At 35.4% G+C, this 24,668-nt stretch overlaps 1 pseudogene; it reads right to left on the minus strand.

Moving 5' to 3' along the window:
- Positions 1-8,504: 8,504 nt before the first annotated feature.
- LOC100734406 (olfactory receptor 5W2-like) lies at positions 8,505-9,426 on the minus strand (annotated as a pseudogene).
- Between the last annotated feature and the right edge of the window lie 15,242 nt (positions 9,427-24,668).

Below are 24,668 nucleotides of genomic sequence, written 5' to 3' on the forward strand. Positions count from 1 at the left end.
CTGGGATGAATCCCACTTGGTCATGGTGTATGATCTTCTTGATGATTTGCTGCACCCTGTTTGCCGATATTTTATTGAGGATTTTTGCATCTGTGTTCATTAGGGAGATTGATCTGTAGTTCTCTTTTTCAGTTGAGTCCTTCTCAGGTTTTGGTACTAGAGTAATATTTAGTTCTAGGAATGATTTAGGAAGGATTGCTTCCCTTTCAATTTCATTGAAGAGTTTGAGGAGTGTTGGCATTATGTCTTCTTTGTATTTCTTGTAGAATTCTGCAGTGAATTTGTCTGGGCCTGGGCTCTTCTTTGTAGGTAAAGATTTAATTACGTTTTCAATTTCATTGATAGAAATTGGGTTATTGAATAGTTTTACATCTTTATGACCTAGGTTTGGTACTTCGTATGCTTCTAGGAATCTGTCTATTTCCTCTGTGTTATCAAACCTTTGAGAGTAGAGGTTTTCAAAATAAGTGTTGAAGATCTTCTGCATTTCTATAGGGTCTGTAGTAATTTTGCCTCTTTCATTCCTTATTGCTTGAATTTGAGATTTTTCTTCCCTTTGTTAAATATGGTTGGCTAGGGGCTTGTCGATTTTATTTATTCTTTCAAAGAACCAACTCTTTGATTCATTGATTTTTTGGATTTTTTAAATCTCTAATGAATTGATTGCTGCTCTGATTTTTATAATCTCTTCTTTTGGCTTTGTGCTTGACTTGCTCTTCTTTTTCTAGATATTTGAGATGTAACATCAGGTTATTTGTGTTCATTCTGTTTTCCTGATGTGGGTACTCAGTGCAATAAATTTTCCTCTGAGGACAGCTTTCATTGCATCCCACAGATTCCGGTAAGTTGTATTTGTGTTTTCATTTGTTTTAGGTATGGTTTAATTTCTTCTTTAATTTCCTCTCTGACCCTCTGATTATACAAGAGTGTGTTATTCAGTTTCCATGTGTTTGTGGGATTTTTGCAGTATCTTTTATCATTAATTTCTAATTTCAAAGCGCTATGGTCCGATAGCATGCAAGGGATATTTTCAATCCTTTTGCATTTATTTAAATATGTTCTGTGAATTAATATATGGTCTATTTTAGAGAATGAACCATATACCCCTGAAAAGAATGTGTATTTTGTTGTTGTTGGGTGGAATACTCTGTATATGTCTATTAGGTCCATTTGCTCACAGGTGCGATTCAGTTCTTTTATTTCTTTGCTGACTTTCTGTCTGGTTGATCTGTACATTGGTGTCAATGGTGTGTTAAGATCTCCTGTTAGAATTGTGTTACTGCTAATTTGGTTTTTCATTTTGGTTAGTACTTGTTTTATATAACTGGGTGCTCTGGAATTTGATGCATATATATTTAAGATAATTATCTCTTCCTCTTGGAGTTTTCCCCTAACCAGTATGTAGTGACCTTCTTTACCCCTTCTGATCATTATTGGCTTGAAGTTTACACTGTCTGCAAACAGAATATCTACCCCCGCTTTTTTTTGGGGGGGGTTCCTGTTGCATGAAGTATTGTTTTGCATCCTTTGACTTTTAGTCTTTGAGTATCCTTTTGGGTTAGATGGGTTTCTCATAGACAGCATATTGTTGGGTTTTGTTTCTTGATCCATTCTGCCAGTCTGTTTCTTTTAATTGGTGCATTGAGTCCATTTATATTAATAGATATAACTGTTATATATTGGTTTATTGTTGACAGGTTATCTTTCTGCTGTTGCATCTTTATCTTTCTGCTCTGTTTAATTGTCTGCTTTGTTTAGTGGTTTTTTCCTAAATGTATCTAGGCTGTCTTTCAGTATTCTTTGCAGGGTTGGCTTGGTGATCATGAAGTTTTTCAGCTGTTCTTTGTCATGGAAGTATCTTATTTCTCTATTGTGTTGAAGGACAGCTTTGCAGGGTACATCAGCCTAGGTTGGAAATCATTTTCCTTTAGGATCTGAAATACTTCACTCCATGCTCTTCTTGCCTTTATTATTTGTACTGAGAAGTCTGCTGTAATTCTGATAGGTTTTCCTTTATAGGTGATCTGTCTTTTCTCTCTGACAGCTTTTAATATTCTATTCTTTTGTTCAATTTCTGGGATGGTGATTATTATATGTCTGGGTGTAGTTTTATTTTGGTTATGGCTATTTGGAGTTTTGTATGCTTCATTGATCTTGATATCAGTTTCCAATCTCGTGTTTGGGAAATTTTCAGCTATTACTTCTCTAAATATCCTCTTGACATCCTTTATGTCATCCCTTTCTTTTTTCCTTTATCCCTATCAACCTTCTCTTGTTCCTCTTTGCATCATCTTGCAGGTGTTGAATTGTTATTTCCTGATTTCTTGTTATTTTTAAAAGATCTTTCCTTTCCTATTCACTGGCTGCAGTCTTGTCTTCGAGGTCTGAGATTCTATCTTCACATTCATTGAGGCAGTTTTTACAACTTTCAATGGAGTTTATGATTCCCTGTATATCTCTTTGCATCTGCTTTATATATTCTGTTTGTTTCTTTTGTTCATCCAGAGATTCTTTTTGTTTAGTTCCTCCAATTTTTTAACTGTGTCTTCCTTAGCTATGTTCAGCATCTCCTTCATTTCTTTTATCATTTCTTCTTTTATCTGAGAGATTATTTCTAGTTTGAATTCCTTTAAGGCTTTCCAGAATTGCTTCTTTATTTCAGTTACTATTGTTTCAGGTATTTCAGGTATGTGGCATGTATTTTCTTCTATGCACATGGCTCCTAGGCTTTCTTGGGATGGGCTGGATGTTTGAGACTGCATTTTGGTCTTTTGTTTTGTCATTTTCCTGTATTTTTGAGCTTCAAGTGTTGTTCCAAGTGAGGGAGAGAAGTCCACCAGGCTGGGACGGGGTTCCGCATTGGGTTCCGCAGCTGGACTGGACTCACTGTTCCTGGCCGGAAGCTGCGGCCTGGCACCCAGGTGAGAGAGAGAGTTCTGCCAGCTGGGACGGGATTCCATGCCTTGTCCCCACTTACTTGACCCAGTAGGAAACCGCGGCCTGACCCCCAGGCCAAGAAGAGAGTTCCCCCAGACTGGGACAGGATTCCATGCCTTGTCCCCATTCACTAGTTCCTGCAGGGAACCGCAGGCTGGTCCCCAGGAGAGGAAGAGAGTTCCCCCAGACTGGGACGGGATTCTGTGCCTTGTCCCCACTCACTGGTTCCGGCAGGGAACAGCAGCCTGGCCCCCAGGCCAGGAAGATAATTCCCCCTGACTTGGGCCACTCATACATTTTCACATTCCACAATATTTGAGTCCTCATTTTGATAAAGGAAAATCTATTCTTTAAATTCCAATACCAACCCGAGACAAGCATGTCTTCCTGCTGTTTTCTCTGGTACCTGGACAATATGTAGAACATATTTATTTTCATACTGTTGGATGATTTTTCTCATCCTCTGCCTGCACATTTTTATGCTATTCCAACATGGTTAATGAGATCCTTGGCTCCATATGTTCCCCTGGGAATACTGCAAGGACTTCAGCAAGAGCTAAACTTCTAGGTCTTCTTGCTCATTAGCATTCTGATCAGTATGGAGCACTAACAAGATTTTTTAAACCCTAGTGTTCATTGCTTATCATGACTCACCAATCTCTTCTCTTAAAATCAGACACCTGATGGAACTGAAATATATCCTTTCTGTCCTGATTTCCGTGTGGTTTTATCTCTTTCATCCTGTTTGGTTCATTTCTGAAGCACTTTTCTTCAAGGTTTAGACAAATAGAGACCAAACATGTTGTCTTTTTCATTCACTTTTGTCTGTTCATCTACCCCAACTGCATGTCAAGCACCATCACTTAAATTATTTTATGGCTGTAACATTTTCACTGCACATTGTAGTCTACTTCTTTTAGTGTATACATGTGTTTCTACTCTCCTACAGTAAATAGTATAGACAGTTGCGTGAATAAAGATTTAGTGAAATGTACAAATATCCAGGTTTTTAGGCTTGTGGTTGTCCAAAAAAGTAGACATAGACAAGAGTTGAAATCTACTTTTGCTAAACAGAGTTTGCCTGTATAACAGTGATTGAGTTTTTAGAAAATTATGTTTGAATAATTCTTTTGAGAAACATCCAAATTTATTTTTAAAAACTTTGCATTCTATTATTTAGTGTAATTCTTTGATAACTGAGAGGTATTGAAATTCAGAAGTACATGTATAAGCTTGACTTTTACCTACTGATACCATAGAATATTTTACTTCCTGTAGTATTTTTATCTCTGAAATTGTAGAACTTCTCCATGGCACGAAGAACAGACTTCTTCCTTTCCATTCTTCTGACAAAAATATTATGTCTGTATTCTCTCTGTTACAAATGTGTACTTTCAGCAATTCTTCATTTGTTGTAATAGAAAATGTTATGAATTAAAACATAAACCACCATAGATATCTTACCAAATGTCAGGCAGCTTTCTAGTGCTATATATCTCCATGTATGTCATATATGTCATAATAAATTATATCATACTTTCATAACTAGCAATTTCCCTGAACAGATTTCAAAAGTGAGATCCATAAGTAATCAATAAATTTCAGATATATTATAGGCATAAAATTTAACTAAAACTGACAAGTTTTTAATCAGTTTTTCACTACAAAAAATAGAATAAATTTTTCCCTATCTTAAAATTATCCTCTTGCCTTTTGCCATGAATGATTTCTGCTTTGCGATGCCCTCTGTCATGTCACCCTGCCTTCAAGGAAGCCAACTATGATCTGAAGCATCTAGAATGTGTGAGTTGCAATAAACTTTTCCTCCCTTACAGAGAATAGTCTCTTGACTACTACCATGGAATATTTTGTGCAAAATGATGTGGTTTGGAATTAAAAGGGAATGGAGAGGTTGTGCAAATCCATTTACATGCCAAATCTGTCCTGATTTCCATGTGGTTTTATCTCTTTCATCCTGTTTGGTTCATTTCTGAAGCACTTTTCTTCAAGGTTTAGACAAACAGTGATCAAACATGTTGTCGTTTTCATTCACTTTTGTCTGTTCATCTACCCCAACTGCATGTCAAGCACCATCACTTAAATTATTTTATGGCTGTAACATTTTCACTGCCAAACCTAACAGAAATAATACCTAAGACTGCCATATTTAATCATTTATCTTTTCTGGACATTTCAACAATGCTAGCCCTGGTTTGGGAAGATCTGTCTTATCATACAGTATGAAAACACCCACAGAGAGTGGGTGTTTATCAATGGAGTGTTGTCCTGCAGCTTCTGTGATATAACAACTTTTAAGGAAGCTCTCTCTACTGAGATTTTTCTGACATTGTGGTCCCCAATATTTTTTTTCTGGGGACTGATTTCATAAGAAGACAATTTTCCAGCTAGCAGAGTTGGCAGTAGGTCTTAATATGATTCAAGAACAATTTGCATATTGTATGCTATTTTCGATTATTACTATTATTGCATTTTACAGTAAAATCAGTGGAAACCAAAAGACTCTAGGTTGCATTCTTGCAAATAGAAAGGCCCATTTGGGGGTGATGGCAGAGAGTGACACCCTAACTTTATTGCATACAATCAGTCTATCTCATTGCTTTTGTAGCAACCTTAAGCTATTCCATTGACTTTACTTTGGAATGTGTGGAGAATTGGCAGTGCCTCTAATGTTCTTCTCTTTAGGACCATTGTTATTTGCACAGACAAAGTCCACTCATCTGCACTATTCCCAAATGGATTGCACATCATTGTTTCCCAGTTAGGAGGAATCACTGGGGCTGGAAATTAATGTTCAATTCTTGAGAACTGAGCTATGTGGTCATGAACCAGGTTCCTTCATAATCCTTGCTGATGCTTGGATGTGTCAGTAGTCCTGATGTTCATTTGCTGTCTCTATATGTCTGCTTCAGCTTTGACTGTGACCAGTTATCTACCCACTCACTTAAACAGTTATGATTCTCCTCTGGTGTGACAGACTGTTTCTGTATGCAAGAATACTAGTATGGTTGGTGATTTTAATCACATCCTGTAAAATACTGTTAATTTTATGTAACAGTTTTTGGCCAACCAGGTTTCTATTTTCTTTAAAGCTTTTTTTCCTTTCAGAAGACTTAGAGTCTCTACTTCATCACAAAATCTTTTTCACTTCAAAGTAGCTTTCAAGTGTCACATTTTTTTTACTCATTTTGGATAGATTTAGCTTAGCAAACTTGTGAGTGACTCTGTGTGCAGTTTTGGAAAGTGGCATTGGCAGTAGTGGTATATAAAATAATGTCAAGCCTTTACAGACTGAAGAAATCTCACACACAGGATGAAAGCCTGCCTGCAGATGCAGCAGCACTACTCAGTACATCAGCTCAAACGCACTGCAAATCCTGCAGATTTAGTGTCTGTGTGAGCCTATGGTATCTTCACAGATAACTGGGTGTTACTGTCTTTACATGGCAGAAGACACCAGGCTGTTCTCCAGCTTTATAACTGCAGCATTCTTGTGCCTGAAGATTTTACCTGATTAATTTACCATCTCCTAAAAGAATTCCTCTGTGATGCCTACAATCAGCCTCCATAATTGCAGTGGATATTTAAGAAAATCATTGTGGTTTGTAGCTGTTACCCACTTGCCAACAAAAGCCTCAAATTTATCCTTCTTCATAGCTGAGTAGTACTTTGTTTCATAAAAATACATATTTTTTAATCCCTTCTGCAGTTGATAAGCCTTTGGGTTGTTCCCAAAATTTAGCTATTACAAATTGTGTTGCTATAAACAAGGGTGCACATATATTGCTATGGCATGATGTGTTCAGTTCTTATGGGAATATACTCAGAAAGGGAATATTTAGATGAGTGGGACCTCCAATCATAGTTTTCTGAGGAGTTGCCACACTGATTTGCAAAGAGGATTGTTTCATCATTTTTTTCATGCCTAAATCTTATAACCTGAACAACTACTTTCAATATAACAATATATAATGTTCTAACTAGTATTAATTTCTTATTTTTTAAAAAATTTGTATCTTTTAACCTTTTTATTTTGTTTTTAAAATAAAAGAAAAAAGAAAATCATTGTGTTTGATGTGGGCATACAAGTATACAATATGTGTTTTCCCAGGAAGCTTGTTCAGGGTTTGAGTCCAGAGAAGGGTTAAAAAGAAAACTATCAAGCACATTCACAGACAGTAGTTGTACATTCTCCTGAAATTATGATCCATTTTTTTCAGATTCATTGCCTTTGACACATGAACATATGATATGCTTTCTTAAAGGAATAGTATATGTGCAGGTGTAGAGGATATTTTGTGGATGTTTGTCACATATAGTGTCTTCAGTAAATTTTGTAATATTAGCATGTACTAAGCATTCATAAATGTTATATTATCTCATGTTTCACTTTTCCCACAGATATTTGTATTTTGTGTGTGTGTGTTTGTAGCTGTGATTAACTGCCCAGCCCCAGGGCAAAAATTAAAATGCTTACGTACTTATAAAGATGTTGTTTTAGGAAATTTTAGTTCTAAATAATGAGCTACATTTATGATGATGAAGAACAAAGAGAAACATTTAGCCAAGACCAGCAATGGGAATGAAAAAAATAAAGAGAAGGAGGTAGAGACAATGACCTATATTTTTAGCACTCAGATGTGCCTTTAAATTATCATGTATATGTAATTAAGTTTGTTAGGACATACATAGCAGATAAATAAATCAGATGCTGGCAAAAAGAGGATTAGAGACAAAGAGGAAAAAATATGCACATGTACCACCTCCTCACAATAAGGTAATTTATGTTGTACTCTGAACATGGACCAATAAAAATTAAAAATAAATAAAATTCGAAGAGTGGTAAAAATTTAAAATGACAAAGATTTGTTGAGAAAATATACTCACTCCTTATGATGAGTTAATCTTTATGGACTATAAATGTACTAATAAAGTCAATTTTTATTAAAAATAAACTTTTTAATGTAAGCCTCAAGATTTCTTTAGTTTCTGAACCAATGCAGCTGTGCTCTCTTTACTTGCTAAACCATTTGCCTAAAATTCATGTTATTACCCATGATGTTCATTTTTAGTTTTGAGACTGACTGAATATTTCCATCAGAGAAAAGCTTCCTTTTGAACTCTGGGTTGGTAGGTTTTTCTCAGGTTCTTACCTGAAACTGTCTGTATTCCAGTGTTGTTTAGAGACTTTTTGTTGTTAGTGATTTGAGTATTTAGTTTGGGTAAAGTCTGATCTCTGTACTAAAATACATGATACGCCAGTAATATACTACTGGAGCAGCCATTAGATACACAGCACAAAAGACAGTAAAACTTAACATACCTGACTATAGATTGTTAAATAAAAAGAATGAAGAATGAAACCTTGACACACCTGAAAGAATCAAGAAAATGTTCCACAGTTTAATTCAAAGTAAATAATCAAACTGCACAAGTTTGGATTTGCATTTTCTTCTAATTAAGTATCAGAACAAAAGCTTTTCTTTTTATTTTTTGAAAATATCCACCATTCTATATGTTACACATAGGTAGACTAAAATTATTTAAAACTACTTTCTTTTTCTCAGCTTCTGTAAGGTCTCTTTCACATCCCTGTTCCATAGGTTGTAAATCAGAGGGTTCATCATGGGAATTACTGGGGTATAAAACCGTGAGATCATTTTGTCCTGATCTAGGGAGAAGGCAGAACTGGGGCGGAAGTACATGAAGACCGTGGTTTCCTGGAAGATGGCAACTGCAGGGAGGTGGGAGAATCAGGTGGAGAAAGTCTTGAAACTTCCCTAGCAGAACAAGTCTTTAAGATTGATAAGATTATGTAGCAATAGAAGATAAGGACTCCTGAGATTGTGCATAATTCTATGAAGACAAAAATAGTGAAAATCACTAACTCATTGACTTGAATATCTGAACAAGATATTTAGAGAGGAGAGATATTGCAGAAGAAATGATTGATCTCTTTAGAACCACAAAAACATAAACGCGTTGTCAGTGTGGTATGAATCAGAGCATCTGTGAGTCCCACCAGGTAAGCCCCATCCAGGAGTTGTGAGCACAGCCTACTAGACATGCAGGGCCTGTAGAATAAGGGATTGCTGATGACCACATACCTGTCAAAGGCCATCACTACCAGCATCACACATTCAGTGTCTGTAAAGACACAGAAGATGAACAACTGCACAGTGAAGCCAGCAAAGGAAATTGAATTGTTCATGGCGAGCAGATCCACCAGCATCTTGGGCCCCACCACAGTGGAATAGCAGAGGTCAGAGAATGACAGGTGACTGAGGAAAATATACATGGGTGTGTGAAGCCGAGAATCCACTCTGATTAAAATGATCATTCCTAGATTTGTCAGGAGAATAATGAGGTAAACTACTAGAAGTGACAAAAATAGAATGACTTTCATTTCTGGGTTACTGGTAATTCCCAAGGAAAGAATTCTGGTAATGATAAATAGTTTTTACTGTTCATTATTCTTTGTTCTTATTATAAACTGTTGGAAAAATCAACAATGCAATGATAGATTAGAGAATGATTTTTCTTCATATCCAACAATGTGACTGAGGTAGTTCATGCTTTGTTTCTATAAACTGTTTTCTTTATAATTGTAAGCTTTCAAGGCAAATGACAATAGTAAATCCTACTCCTCCATTTAGCATGGAAAACGAGGAAATGGATGTACCTTGAGACCATAATGTGAAGTGAAAGAAATCAGAAAGACAAGATTAAATTTTGCATGATTTCTTCTTTATAGAAACCTTAAATATAATTAAAGAATATAATATTACATAGAGAACATGGAGTGGGGAGATAAATTTTTCTCAAATGTTAAGAGAACTAAGGAGTAATAAAATCTAAAATGTGTAAATTTTGTTGTAAAAAGAGAGGAAGGGAAAAAAAAAGAGCTCTAATGGATATAACAGCAAATATGTATAGGGGTGTTGAATAGCTGACTATATTAATGTTTTTGGATCATTGAACACAGCTGTTTGTAGTCTCTCTGTTTGAATGTCTACTTTGTATTCTTTGATACTGTGATTTGAGCAACTATTTCCAAGATGATAATATGTAATCTATTAACAGGTGATTTCTTACTGTTATGTTTTTTTTTGTAGTTCTGTATTATATGTAACCTTACACTGCTTTGTTTTGTTTTGTGTTTTTCTCTTTTTCCTCTTAAATAAAAAAAAAAAAAAGAGTTTCAAGTGATGGAGAGAAGGAAGCAAGAGTATAGAAAGGGTACAAAAAGAATAAAGATTGCTAGGTAATTGTACCAAATCCCTACAAATTATGCATAACAAATATACATGAATACAAATAAAATGTAATAAAAATTTGCATTAAGTTAAAAAACAAAAGAAATAATCTCTCTTAAGTTCATCAACCTTGATTACACATTAATTACAAATCTTTAGATATATAACATACTCTGTGCTGATAGTTTGATAATGTAAATTGAAATGAATCCAAACATTGATCTTGGATTCAAACACACATAAAAGTATAGAGTGTAATGGATTCATCCAAGGGATATAAGAGTAAAGTATATTCCATACCTTAATCAAACAGTTGTAATTGACAGTGTTCAGGAAGCATTATCTATTTTAGGGCTGATGGTGATACTGCATTCAATATGAAAGGTATTTTAAATTGTGCTATTGCCCAGTTTTTATTACAAAATAAACATGTTAAAATTATTTTTTGAAGCACCACCATTTATTTTCCACAGCTTATGACACTGCTTTTACCATGTCATTTTACTCTACAAAACAAATTAATTGAAAAAGCAAAGGCATAAGATGAAAGTAAGGGGAGGTAGCAATTTATGTCAATCAAACAGGCATATTATTGACTTTTTCAATTTTTTATTAAAAAGAAAATGACAGAAATAATGAAACTCTCAGATATGCAATTTTCAATTTATTGTCTTTATAATATTTATTCATATATGTGTGTTTGATGTTTTCAGTGTATATGCTCATACATAAAAAATTGGAATAGGTTAAGAATTCTTTTATGTATTCTAGATATTATTATGGTAGAGAACTCAAAAAGACTTCAATTTCTATAAATTTATATATATTAACTCATTATTTAAATAAAACTGAAATAAATAGAAATATACATGTATCAAATAGCATGATTTTTACAAAGAGCTGACTACTTATAAATCTTGACTAAATATTAAGTAAAAGCTTTACAATTCTTATACAAATGAAAAATGAAATCAATCCCATTCATACAGGTCTAACAAGAATATATCACAGTATAGCCACCCATGGATATAAATCCACTCTACACCTAAAACAGCTTTTATGCATATGGATACTGCCAGAAAAGTCATAAAAGTCACTGAAAGATTATCAGAGTTTTTGTGTAATTCCCTTTTTGGTAACTATATCTCTTGCCTCATGAATCACTGCTTGGCTGTCATTCCACTGGATCACCCATCCTTTTTCCTCTTCCCCTGTAGAAGCTACCAGTGGATTTCCTGGCTTACTGGTAGTTCCCTGTGGGTGGGCCTCTTCAGACAGGTTCATCTTCTGGACCCAGATTGTTGGAGCGATCATGTGGAACCATCAGTCATGTCTTTCATGTGGGTCATACATTTCTGATGGCAGCCACCTTGTGGATCCATCCCGTTAAGACACAGACATAACCTCACCCCCACATTATTAGCTGCACTGGCCCTTCCCATTTTCCTGTATGGATGTCTTTCCAAATTGCTTGAGCCCTGTGCTAAGTATCATTACTTGATGCTGAACAATGAAGTTCTGCTGGAGTCAATTTATTATCAGCAGCTTGATTTTAAAAATTTAAAGTGAAAAGTAAATCTAACTGTGTTTATGGGGGGTAACACTATTCCCCCTTTTTATTTAATAGAGTTTTTTTTAATGATGGTGAAATTTATTGGTATAAATCACAAGAATTGAAATGGAAAAAGCCAGGATAGAAATTTATAGAGAAAACCAAATCAAAATCAAATAGCCATTAACTCAGTAGGTGAACCCCAGAAAACCCAGGCCCTTTGGGGAGAAGCCCGAGATGAGTCACTGTAAATACAGAAAGCCTGTGGGGATAAGTGGAAATGGCAGAACTTTGTGGGGGTACGGCTGACCTCTCTAGACCTGGACTTCTCTCAGCCCCACCACAAAGGAGGAAGGGTTGTAGGATGGTCTGAATGCATCGCTGTAGAGGGCCCCTTTTCCCTGACCAGCAACCCCAGGCCTGGCTGCTACTGGGACTTCTAGCTGCTCCAGAAGAATCTTATCCCTCTGTCCAGAATCCTACTAGGCCCCTTGCAGCAAGCTGGAAGCTTCTTTCAAGAACTCCTGAGCATGAATCCCACCTGTTAAAGGGGAGGAACCTTAGCCCGGTCTCCAGCAGAGCAGGAAACCTGATACAGCAGTGCACCAGTGAAACAAGACCAAACTGCTGTGTTTTGAAACTCCTTCCTTCTTGCCTAGATCATCAAATTCTTATTTAAAAGTGACCTAAGTGTGCCTGGTCCTTCTGGACCTGGAATTTTGAACATTATTTGCCCTGTTCTTGAGGAAGGAGAAGAGGAAAGTATGTTTTGGGGGCCTGCTTTCAGGCTGAGAAAAATATTAGAAGTCTCCACTACCCAATCGACTTTTAGGCAACAAAGAGAACCCAATGGACATTTTATCCGCCTCACTGCTTTTCAGGGCTTTCTCCGTAAAGCTGGGAAATGACCTTGGCCACAAAGACCACGCAGATCTATTTAACTGAGGTTTTTTAGTTTTATTTAAAGAGAAAAAAGCAAAACAGAAAAAAGGTAGAAATCATACAAAATTTCAAAAAACAAACAGTAGCAAATCACTAGCTAATAAATAAATATCATATTGTCCACTTATAAATACTGGTGCAAATTACAAAATTAAATCATACAAGGTAAATATTCAAACAATGAGACTTCAAAGAGTTTTGTGCAATGATCAAATAAAAACATAGTAATATGGTTATCAATCCTACACATTTAAACATACATGCAGTTATATCCTTTAGAGCACTTTCATTTCCTCTCTTTTTTACAGTAGCAGTTACACATTTGGGGTTTTATTACTCCTATAGTTCTTACTCCTTTTTACACTAGAGACACAATGCGATATTTATAAATATGATTCTTATTTATTTCACTTATGAGGATAGTCACAGGTTGCCTCCATTTCAATATGAAAGCCTCAATATCATCTTTTTAAGCTGAATAATATTCCATTGTACAAAAATATCACATCTTTTTCACCCTCTCTGTGTTTGATGTGCATTTTGGTTGTTCCAAGATTTGGCTATTACAAATTGTGCTGCTAAGAACATGGGTGCACATATATTATTGTGATATAATCTTTTCAGTTTTTCTGGGAAAATACCCAGGAGAGGAATAGCTGGATTGAACGGAATTTCTAATCCTACTCTTCTGAGAAATCTCCGTAGTGATTTCACCAGTCTACACCCCCACCAACAGTGGAGCAGTGTTCCTTTATCTCCACAGCCTCACCAACATTTGTTATTAGTTGATTTCTTGAAGGCAGCTATTCTTTCTGGAGTGAGATGAAAACTCAATGCTGTTTTAATTTGCATTTCTTGAATGACCAGTGATGGTGAACACTTCTTCATGTATTTATTTGCCACTTGTATATCTCCATGTGAGAACTGTGTGCTCATCTCAGATGCCCATTTTTGGAGAGGGTTTTTGAATTTGGGAGGATTGATGTTTTTCAATTCTTTATGTGTTCTGGATATAAGCCCCCTTTCTGAGGGGTAGCCTGTTAAAATTCTTTCCCATTTTGTGGGGTTTTTTTTCACTCTGTTGGTGATTTCTTTTGAAATTCAAAAACATTTCAATAGTATGAGATCCCAGTTGTTGATTCTTTGAAGTGATTCCCATACAGTTTACATTTTGTTCATGAATTCTCTGGCTACTCCCATGTCTTCAGTATTTCTACCTACTTTGTCTTCCAGTAGATTTAGTGTTTCTATTTTAATATTTAGATTTTTCATCCACTTAGATGTTAGCTCTGTGCATGGTGATAGGTATGGGTCTAGTTTCAGTCTTCAGAAAGTGGGGAGCCAAATTTTCATACCTGTTTATTAAAGAGGCTATCCTTCTTCCAGTGAATATGTTTAGCCACTTTTTCAAAAATCAAGTGGATGAGTGTCATTGTATTTGAGTTTGCATCTTCTAATCTGTTCCATTGATCCTCAGGTTTGTTTTCTTGCCAGTACCATGCTGATTTTATCACTGTGGCTTTGTAGTATAGTTTCAAGTCAGGAATTGAGATGTCTCCTGCCTTGCCTTTGTTGCTCAGAATTGACTTTGCTATTCTGAGTGTCTTCTGTTTCCAAATGAATTTTAGGAGTGTTTTCTCTAGATCTGTGAGGTACGAGAGTGGTATATTGATTGGGACTGCACTAAATCTGTATAACAGTTTTGGAAGTATGGCCATTTTCACAATGTTGGTTCTTTGTAGCCAAGAGCAAGGAATAGCCTTCCATTTTTAAATATCCTCTTTAATCTTCTTTTTCAGCAGAGGATAATTTTAGCATATAGGTCGTTTAAATTTTTGGTTAGGCTGATTCCTAAATATTTCATTTTTTTAGATGATATTATGAAGGGTGATATTTCCATAATTTCTCTCTTGGTGAGTTTTTTGTTTGTGTACAGGAATGGTATTGATTTTTGAGCCCTGACCTTGTATCCAAGTACACTGCTCAGTTTGTTTATTGCTTTTAGTAGTCTTTTAATGAAAATTTTGGGTCTTCTATATAGAGTATCATGTCATCTGCAAATAGTGATAATTTAACTTCTTCCTTTCCTATCTTTATTCCTTTTATTTCTCTCTCTTGTCTGATTGCTCTGGCTAGTGTTTCCAGAACTATATTGAACAGGCGTAGTGACAGTGGACATCCTTATCTTGCTTCTGATTTTAAAGCAAAAGCTTTCAGTTTTTGCCCATTTAGTATAATGTTGACCATTGGTTTGTCATAGATGGCCTTTATAAGATTGAGATAAACACCATGTATTCTGAGTTTCTGAAGGTTTTATTAAACCATGAACAGGTGTTGAACTTTATCAAAAGCTTTTCCTGCATCTATTGAGATGACCATGTGGTTTTTGTTTTTTGGCCCTGTTGCTGTTGTGTATTACATTTATTGGCTTGCATATGCTAAACTGTCCCTGCATTTCTGAGATGAATCCCACTTGGTCATGATATATAATCTTCTTCATAATTTGCTGCATTCTATTTTCCAGTATATTACTGAGAATTTTTGCATCAATGTTCATTAGTGCGATTGGCCTATAGTTTTCCTTTTTGGTTGGGTCTTTCTCTGGTCTTTTTATATTTTTTTAATTTTATTTAAGAGGAAAAAGAGAAAAACACAAAACAAAACAAAGCGGTGTAAGGGTACACGTAATACAGAACTACAAAAAAAAAAAACATAACAGTAAGAAATCACCTGTTAATAGATTACATATTATCATCTTGAAAATAGTTGCTCAAATCACAGTATCAAAGAATACAAGGTGGACATTCAAACAGGGAGACTACAAACAGCTGTGTTCAATGATCCAAAAACATTGATATAGTCAGCTATTTAACACCCCTAAACAAACTTGCTGTTATATCCGTTAGAGCTCTTTTTTTTCCCTCTCTTTTTTACAACAAAATTTACACATTTTGGATTTTATTACTCCTTAGTGCTTATTACTTTTTTGGAGGGGAGAGAATACAGTCAAATATGGCAAAACAAAGCTGTCAGTCAAAACCAAGGATAGACATAGCACATGGTGTAGAACAGAGTACAAGGTTATCAACAATGGTTATCAACGTTGTCTTTTGTTCCCTTAAAAAGAATTGTCTATCTCATTAGATATTATAAAGTTGGACAAAACAGTAGAGAACAAGACCAATAAAACTTAGGCATTGTAAACATTACAGGACTTCCAAAGAAGACAATAGTCAAACCAGAGTGGGCATCTTAGTGAATCTTATTGCCTTCAAAGTAGTTGCCTATATCCTCAAACTTGATACTATCATACAGAATGAAACAGAGTCTAATCAGTCAAAACAAGATCGTGGGAGTATTACAGGACTTCAAAACAAGTTAATAGGAAATCAAAAAGAGTTACTATTTATATATCCTAAATTTTAAAAATTTTTTCCCTTAATTAAGACAAACATAAGAAATGACTAAATAATTTTTTTAAAAAGAATAAGGGGGAGATTGAGATAAAACAGGACATAACAATATAACAATAGAGGTCAAAGCATGACTGTTTCAGCAACCTAGTACTTTACCACCATATAACCCGACTTAATAGTAGTTACCGTAGTGTCTGTCTTTTTCCTTGAAATATTTGGATAAAACTTCATTTACTCTAGCTTCAAATATTTCCATATCAAGAAGCCCAGAATAAAGCCTTTCTAATTAATGAGTGAAAACTTTATAAGGCTTCAAGGCCACCTAATGGGGAATCATGATTACCACATATTTTTATATATTTGAATCATTACTTACATTAGGGAAACTATTCGGTATTCACACATGCGAGATTGATTTATTTCACTTATGAGTATGGTCTCAAGCTGCGCCCATTTATTGATAAATATCTCAATGTGATCCTTCTATATAGCTGAATAATACTCCATTGTATAGAAATACCACAACTTTTTTATCCATTCCTCAGTTGATGGACACTTGGGTTGTTTCCAAGATCTGGCGATTACAAATTGTGCTGCTATAAACATAGGTGCACATATATCACTGTGGTATGATGCTTTCAGTTCTTCTGGGAATATGCCTAGAAATGGAATAGCTGGAATAAATGGGATTTCCAATCCCAAATTTTTGAGAAATCTCCAGACAGATGTCTACAGAGGCTGTACCAGTCTACACTCCCACCAACAGTGCAGGAGAGTTCCTTTTTCCCCACAGCCTCTCCAGCATTTGTTGTTGGTTTTCTTGATCCTGGCCATTCTTTCAGGAGTAAGATGGTATCTCAATGTGGTTTTAATTTGCATTTCTCTAATGATCAATGATGATGAGCATTTTTTCATGTATTTATTTGCCATTTGCATTTCTTCATCTGAGAATTGCATATTCATCTCAGATGCCCATTTTTGGATTGGATCTTTGAATTTTGGAGGTCTGAGTTTTTTTTAATTCTTTATATGTTTTAGACAAGAGGCCCTTGTCTGAGAGAGAGTTCACTAAAATCTTTTCCCAGTTTGTGGGTTTTCTTTTCACTATGCTGGAGATTTCTTTTGACATGCAGAAACTTTTTAATAAGAAATGGTCCCATTTATTGATTCTTGGAAGTATTTCCTGTGTGGTTTGAGTCCTGTTCATGAATTCTTTACCTACTCCTATGTCTCCAAGGTTTCTACCTAATTTTTCTTCCAATAGATTTAGTGTTTCTGTTTTAATATTCAGATCTTTGACCCATTTAGATTTTAATTTAGTACATGGTGATAGACATGGGTCTAGCTTTAGTTTTTGGCAAATGGAGAGCCAGTTTTTCCAGCACCATTTATTAAAGAGACTGTCATTCTTCCAATGAACCTGCTTGGCTCCTTTATCAAAGATAAGGTGGTTGAGTGTGTTTGTAGTTGTGGTTCTATCTTCTAACCTATTCCATTGATCTTCGGTTCTGTTTTGATTCCAATACCATGTTGATTTTACTACTGTTGCTTTGTAGTGTAACTTCAAGTCAGGGATTGTGATGCCTCCTGCTTTGTCTTTGCTGCTTAGAATTGCCTTTGTGATTCTAGGTCTCTTCTGGTTCCAGATGAAATATAGGAGTGATTTCTCTAGATCAATAAGGTATGTTGATGGTATTTATATTGGGATTGCATTGAATCTGTATAACAGTTTTGGGAGAATGGCCATTTTCACAATGTTTGTTCTTCCTATCCATGAGCAAGGGATGTCTTTCCATTTTCTGAGATCATCTTCAATTTCCTTTTTCAGTGTATTATAATTTTCACTGTATAAGTCTTTCACTTCTTTCATAAGAGTAATTCCTAAATATTTCATTTTTTTGCTTGCTAATGTGAATAGTCCAGTTTCTCTTATTTCTCTCTCTGTGATTTTGTTGTTCGTGTATAGGAATGATATTGATTTCTGAGTACTGATTTTGTATCCAGCCACATTACTGAATTTATTTATTGTATCTAAGAGTCTTTCAATGGAGTTTAGGGGGTCTTCTATGTAGAGTATCATGTCATCTGCAAACAATGATAATTTAACTTCTTCTTTTCCTATCTTTACCCCTTTTATTTCTCTTTCTTGCCTAATTGCTCTGGCTAGTACTTCCAGTACTATATTAAATAGGAGTGGTGATAAAGGACATCCTTGTCTTGTGCCCGATTTTAAAGTAAAGGCTTTCAATTTTTGGCCATTTAGTATGCTGCTGGCTGTTGGTTTGTCATAAATGGCCTTTATTACATTGAGGTAAAGACCATTTATTCCAATTTTCTGTAAAGTTCTTATCATGAATAAGTGTTGGACCTTATCAAAGGCTTTTTTTGCATCTACAGAAATGATCATGTGATTCTTATTTTTGGCTTTATTGATATGGTGGATTACATTTATTGAATTGCGTATGTTGAACCATCCTTGCATTCCTGGGATGAATCCCACTTGGTCATGGTGTATAATCTTCTTGATGATTTGCTGGATCCTATTTGCCAATATTTTATTGAGGATTTTTGCATCTGTGTTCATTAGGGAGATCGGTCTATAGTTCTCTTTTATAGTTGGGTCTTTCTCAGGTTTTGGTACTAGAGTAATATTTTCTTCCAGGAATGACTTAGGAAGGATTGCTTCCCTTTCAATTTCATTGAATAGTTTGAGGAGTGTCGGCATTAGGTCTTCTTTGTATTTCTTGTAGAATTCCGCAGTGAATCCATCTGGGCCTGGGCTCTTCTTGGTGGGTAAGGACTTAATTACATTTTCAATTTCATTAGCAGAGATTGGGTTATTCAACAGTTTTACATCCTCTTGATCTAGCTTTGGTACTTCATATGCTTCTAAGAATCTGTCTATCTCTTCTGTGTTATCAAACTTTTGAGAGTAGAGGTTTTCGAAATAGGTGTTGATGATCTTCTGTATTTCTATTGGGTCTGTAGTGATTTCTCCTTTTTCATTTCTTATTGCATGAATTTGAGATTTTTCTTCCCTTTTTAAAATAAGGTTGGCTAGGGGCTTATCGATTTTATTTATTCTTTCAAAGAACCAACTCTTTGATTCATTGATTCTTTGGATTGTTTTCTTAGTCTCTATTGCATTGATTTCTGCTCTGATTTTTATAATTTCCTCTCTTCTTTTGGCTTTGGGCTTGACTTGCTCTTCTTTTTCTAGCTGTTTGAGGTGTAGCATCAAGTTATTTATTTGTATTCGTTCTGTTTTCCTGATGTGGGAGCTCAGTGCAATAAATTTTCCTCTCAGAACGGCTTTCATTGCATTCCACAGATTCCGGTAAGTTGTATCTGCATTTTCATTTTCTTTTAGGTATTGTTTAATTTCTTCTTTAATTTCTTCTGTGACCCACTGATTACTCAAGAGTGTGTTATTTAGTTTCCATGTGTTTGTGGAATTTTTGCAGTATCTTTTGTCATTAATTTCTAATTTCAGAGCGCTATGATCCGATAATATGCAAGGGATGATTTCAACTTTTTTGCATTTGCTTAAATATGTTCTGTGAGCTAATCTATGGTCTATTTTAGAGAATGATCCATGTACTGCTGAGAAGAATGTGTATTCTGATGTTGTTGGGTGGAACATTCTGTATATGTCTATCAAACCCATTTGTTCACAGGTGTGATTCAGTTCTGTTATTTCTTTGCTGATTTTCTGTCTGGTTGATCTGTCCCTTGGTGTCAATGGCGTATTAAGGTCTCCTGTTACAATTGTGTTACTGATAATTTGAGTTTTCATTTCTGTTAATAATTATTTTATATAACTGGGTGCTCTGGAGTTTCGTGCGTATATATTTAAGATAGTTATCTCTTCCTCTTGGAGTTTTCCCCTTACGAGTATGTAGTGACCTTCTTTGTCCTTTATGGTCATTGTTGGTTTAAAGTTCACGTTGTCTGCAAACAGAATGGCTACTCCTGCCTTTTTTTGGATTCCTGCTGCATGAAGAATTGTTCCATCCTTTGACTTTCAGTCTGTGAGTATCCTTCTGGGTTAGATGGGTTTCCTGTAAACAGCATATGGTTGGATTTTGTTTCTTGATCCATTCTGCTAGTCTGTTTCTTTTGATTGGTGCATTGAGACCATTTACATTAATGGTTATTACTGTTAAATGCTGGTTAATTGTAGGAATGTTGTCTCTCTGCTGTTGCATCTTTATCTTTCTGTTCTGTTTAATTATTTGCTTTGCTTAGTGGTTTTTTCCTTTGTGTATGTAAACTGTCTTTCAATATTTTTTGCAGGGTTGGTTTGGTGTTCATGAAGTTCTTCAGCTGTTCTTTGTCATGGAAGTATCATATTTCACCATCTATTTTGAATGATAGTTTTGCAGGATATATCAGTCTTGGTTGGAAATCATTTTGCTTTAGGATCTGGAATATTTCACTCCATGCTCTTCTTGACTTTATCGTTTGTGCTGAGAAGTCTGCTGTGATTCTGATAGGTTTTCCTTTATAAGTGATCTGTCTTTTCTCTCTGACAGCTTTTAATAATCTATTCTTGTGTTGGATTTCTGGGATGGTGATTATTATATGTCTGGGTGTAGTTTTATTTTGGTTATGACTATTTGGAGTTCTATATGCTTCACTGATCCTGACGTCAGTTTCTGATCTCATGCTTGGGAAATTTTCAGCTATTACTTCTCTAAATATCCTCCTGACATCCTTCATGTTGTGTCCCTCTCTTTCATTAATCCCTATCATTCTTATGTTATTCTTCTTTGCATCGTCTTGCAGTTGTTGAATTTTTGTTTCCTGATTCCTTGTTATTTTCAAAGATCTTTCCTTTCCTGTTCACTAGCTGCAATCCTGTCTTCAAGGTCTGAAATTCTATCTTCACTTTCATTAAGGCGGTTTTTACCACTTTCAGTGGAGTTTTTTATTTCCTGTATATCTCTGTGCATCAGCACTATGTATTCTGTTTGTTTCTTATATTGCTCGTCTAGGGATTCTATCTCTTTGTTTAGTTTCTCCAATTTTTTATCTGTGTTTTCTTTAAATATATTTAGAATCTCTTTAATTTCTTTTATCATTTCTTCTTTTATCTGGGAGATTATTTTGAGTTTGAATTTCTTTAAAGCTTCCTGGAGTTGCTTCTCAATTTCAGTAGCTATTGTGTCCGATATATGAGGTGGATGGGATATATTTTCTTCTATATACATCGCTCCTAGGGTTTCTTGAGATGGGCTGGAGGTTTGAGGTTGTAATTTGGTCTTTCGTTTTGTAATTTTCCTATATTTCTGTGTTTCAAGTGTTATTTGAAAGTTCCTCAGGATCTGTTGAAAATCCCCTTCTATGTTTGCAGCTACTGAGACTCTGGCACCATGCTACCCCAAGCCATTGGGCCCACAGAACCAGTGGCCCTCCTCTGCCTGCTCAGAACTCCACAGTTCCAGGCAAGCTGGGCCTCAGGGACACGAATTCCTGTGGAGGGGCAGGGCTTGTTGATTTATTACTTTACTTCACTTGCTATCTTTTCAGAAATTTCAGTTGTGTGTCTTCCAACTTCTTTATGTCAATGTCTCCTGTACTTCTTTCAGATGTGCTGAGAGTTCGAGATTTCATTTCTAAAATTTCTTAAACTGATCTAAAATCTCATGGGTAAGTATGGTATATTTTCAACCAAGGTGAATAAAAATGAAATGATACAAAAAATTACCATATGAGAATACTGTTTTAATTATTTTAATAAAAGAATTCAACATTATTAACATTGGTGTCAAGACAAAATGCTGTATAAAGTTGATGAATGGTAAATTTGAAAGGGCAAAAATAAAATTAAAGAAAGTTTTCATACCAAAATTGTGCATACTAGGAAGATTCAAGAAGCTTGTGTGTGAAATACGTGAAGTGATATTTCATAATATGTCATGACATTGCACTTACAAATTCACAGCTATGTGTCCACTAACTGTTGAATGAGAGCTGCAGATAACATATAATAATTACACATGTTAGGTGTATGTTTTGAGTCATAAAGCAATTATTAGTCATTAGGTTAACCAACACAAATCTTGTGGAAAAATGAACACAAAGAGACATAGCTATCATGTTTCATTTTGTGCAATGAGTAATTTAAGTAATTTCTCCCTTCTTGTGAAACATAAGATATCATTTAACAGCACTGACAATGAGAAAGAGGAAAAGCAAAGTTTTCAAGAGGAAGGAATAGAGGAGCTGATATTTGCAAGTTCCAACACAGAGGTACACTGCTAGGGACAGTTAAATTATTCTTTATATTCCAACCTCACTGGATTTGGGTCCCAAAATTTCATGGATCTACTTTGTATACCTAAGATTCCTGTAAATATCAAAACCTTAAGCAGGCTTAAGACTCTCAAGGAAGCACCGCTCCTGTCTGAGACTGAATATTCCATCCAGTGAAGGCTTTATGTTGCACTGTGAATTTAGGACTTTTGCTGTGAAATTTAGTCAACAGTCTATTTCCTGATTGTCTTAAATTTATGTAGTTTATATAAATTCTCAACTAACATTTGTATCTGCACTACAAAATAAAATTTCTAGTGAGTGAGCTAGCTTACTTGGAAATAAAAAGTATATCAATGTGTTTAAAAAATTAGTAAAATGTCATTTAATTTTCTTCTTGGGACGAGAGAATTCATCTCCCTCTGTTTGGGTCTCCCCACACTGTATTATGTTGAATTCTAAGTTGACTACCTCAGGGAGCCTCTGTAGCCAGCTGTTATATATCCGCCATCTTTGCTCCGCTGTTTTGCCCACTTTTGATGGAATTTTTGATTTCCTAGATATATCTTTGAATCTTTCATGCATTCTAGTTCTTTCTTATATTGTTCATTCACAATTTCAATCATTTTGCTGTATTCCTCTATTTTTTTAAACTATGTCTTCTTTAGATGTGTTCAGTATTTCTTTCATTATGTTTGTCATTTCTTCTTTTCTCTGGAGACTATTTCTGATCCAAGTCCCTTTATTGCTTCATGGAGTTGTTTCTTTATTTCAGTTGCTATCATTTCAGAAGTTTCAGGTACATGGCTTACATTTTCTTCTGTGTCTATATCTCCTAGGCTTGTGTAGGATGGGCTACAGGTTTGTTATTGTATTTTGCATTTTAATTTTATCATTTTCCTGTGTTCCCCTGGGGCAGCTGAATGCAGTCTCAGTTGTTTTTTGGATTGAGAATGGGGTTCTCTACCACAGGGAGTTTCCCCAGTTGATTGCGGAATGTTAGGCAGTCCTTATCAGGTCCCTAGTGACACTCAAAGTCTCCCTAAATGGGAGAAGTACACTGGGTATACCTTCAGCACATCCCATGTGGCTCATTGAAGCTCCTTGGCTGCTTGAGGTCTCTGGGCAGGGCCCTACCAGGTTCCAAGCAAAGTCCCAATGTGGATGCACAGCTAAGTGAGTTTGCTGTGGAGGCCTTTGGGTCATACTCCTTAGCACCTACTTGGCTTCTTTTTATTGCTAATCTTTTCAGCAACTAAGCTTTCCTTAGCCAAAGCTTTGCTGGCCTTTCATTTTTTAGGAAATTGAAAACTTTTCAATTGAACTAAGAAAAATTGTGCCATCAAGATAACATAAAAAATATTTTTTAAAAACCTAAACAGAAACAATGAAGAATAAAATAGCCACAAAACCATGGGGAAGAATAAATATTGTTGGAAGAGTAATTAAATGAATAGCAAGTATAAATAAGTCAAACACTGGAAGTTATTCTTCTGTGCTTTGTAGTTAGGAAAAATTTTGAGGTACATCTTGGCAAGTGTGCATTTCTCATAAAGTGTCAACTTATTTATAATTTGCTTGTTTATATCATTATGAAATAATTCTTTCAATAGTATAAAATGAATTATAAGCCATTAATGGAAGTATCTACAACTGGATTCTGTGACCTTGTTTCAGACTCTCCTAGTTCATTGAGAAATTTGGTTTTTATTGCACAGTGGGAAACCATGCTGTATTGCTGACCCTAAGGACACTGGTATTAGAGAGACCCATATCCACATGTTCTGTCAATATCACATGCAGGAAAGAAGTTACTGAAAAACTATCGAGTTCTTCTATAGCTTTGAACTTCAGCAAGAGCTAAGTGAAATGAGAGGACACAATGCTAGTCAAATTGTGGAGAATGGATACAGTTCTGGGTTCCAACATAGATCAGCCACTATTCAAATTTGCTTTGTTCCTGACACTTGGTTCTCTAATTCTGAAAAAACTGAACTCAATTATTATGTAAATTTAGTCAGTTGTGGTGATTAATCACTTTCGGATGGTAACACTCAGGAGTCCACTAGAGCAGTTGGGTCACATAGGGTATGGAGTAACCTTAAATGTATCTTGCCAGAGCAATGAGGCAATCTACGGAATATATATCCAGAATTCCAGCTATGTAACATTTAGAAAAATGTGTAACTATGGAGAAATAAGAGATCACTGACTGAGAGAATTTGGGGAGCCCAAGAGGGGGGAAGAGCACAGATATTGTTAGTGAAACTATTTTGTATGCTGTAGCAA

The sequence above is a fragment of the Cavia porcellus genome, unplaced genomic scaffold, assembly GCF_034190915.1.
Source record: "Cavia porcellus strain 051 isolate PalLab524CR breed Dunkin Hartley unplaced genomic scaffold, mCavPor4.1 scaffold_2, whole genome shotgun sequence".
NCBI classification, from domain to species: Eukaryota; Metazoa; Chordata; class Mammalia; order Rodentia; family Caviidae; genus Cavia; species Cavia porcellus.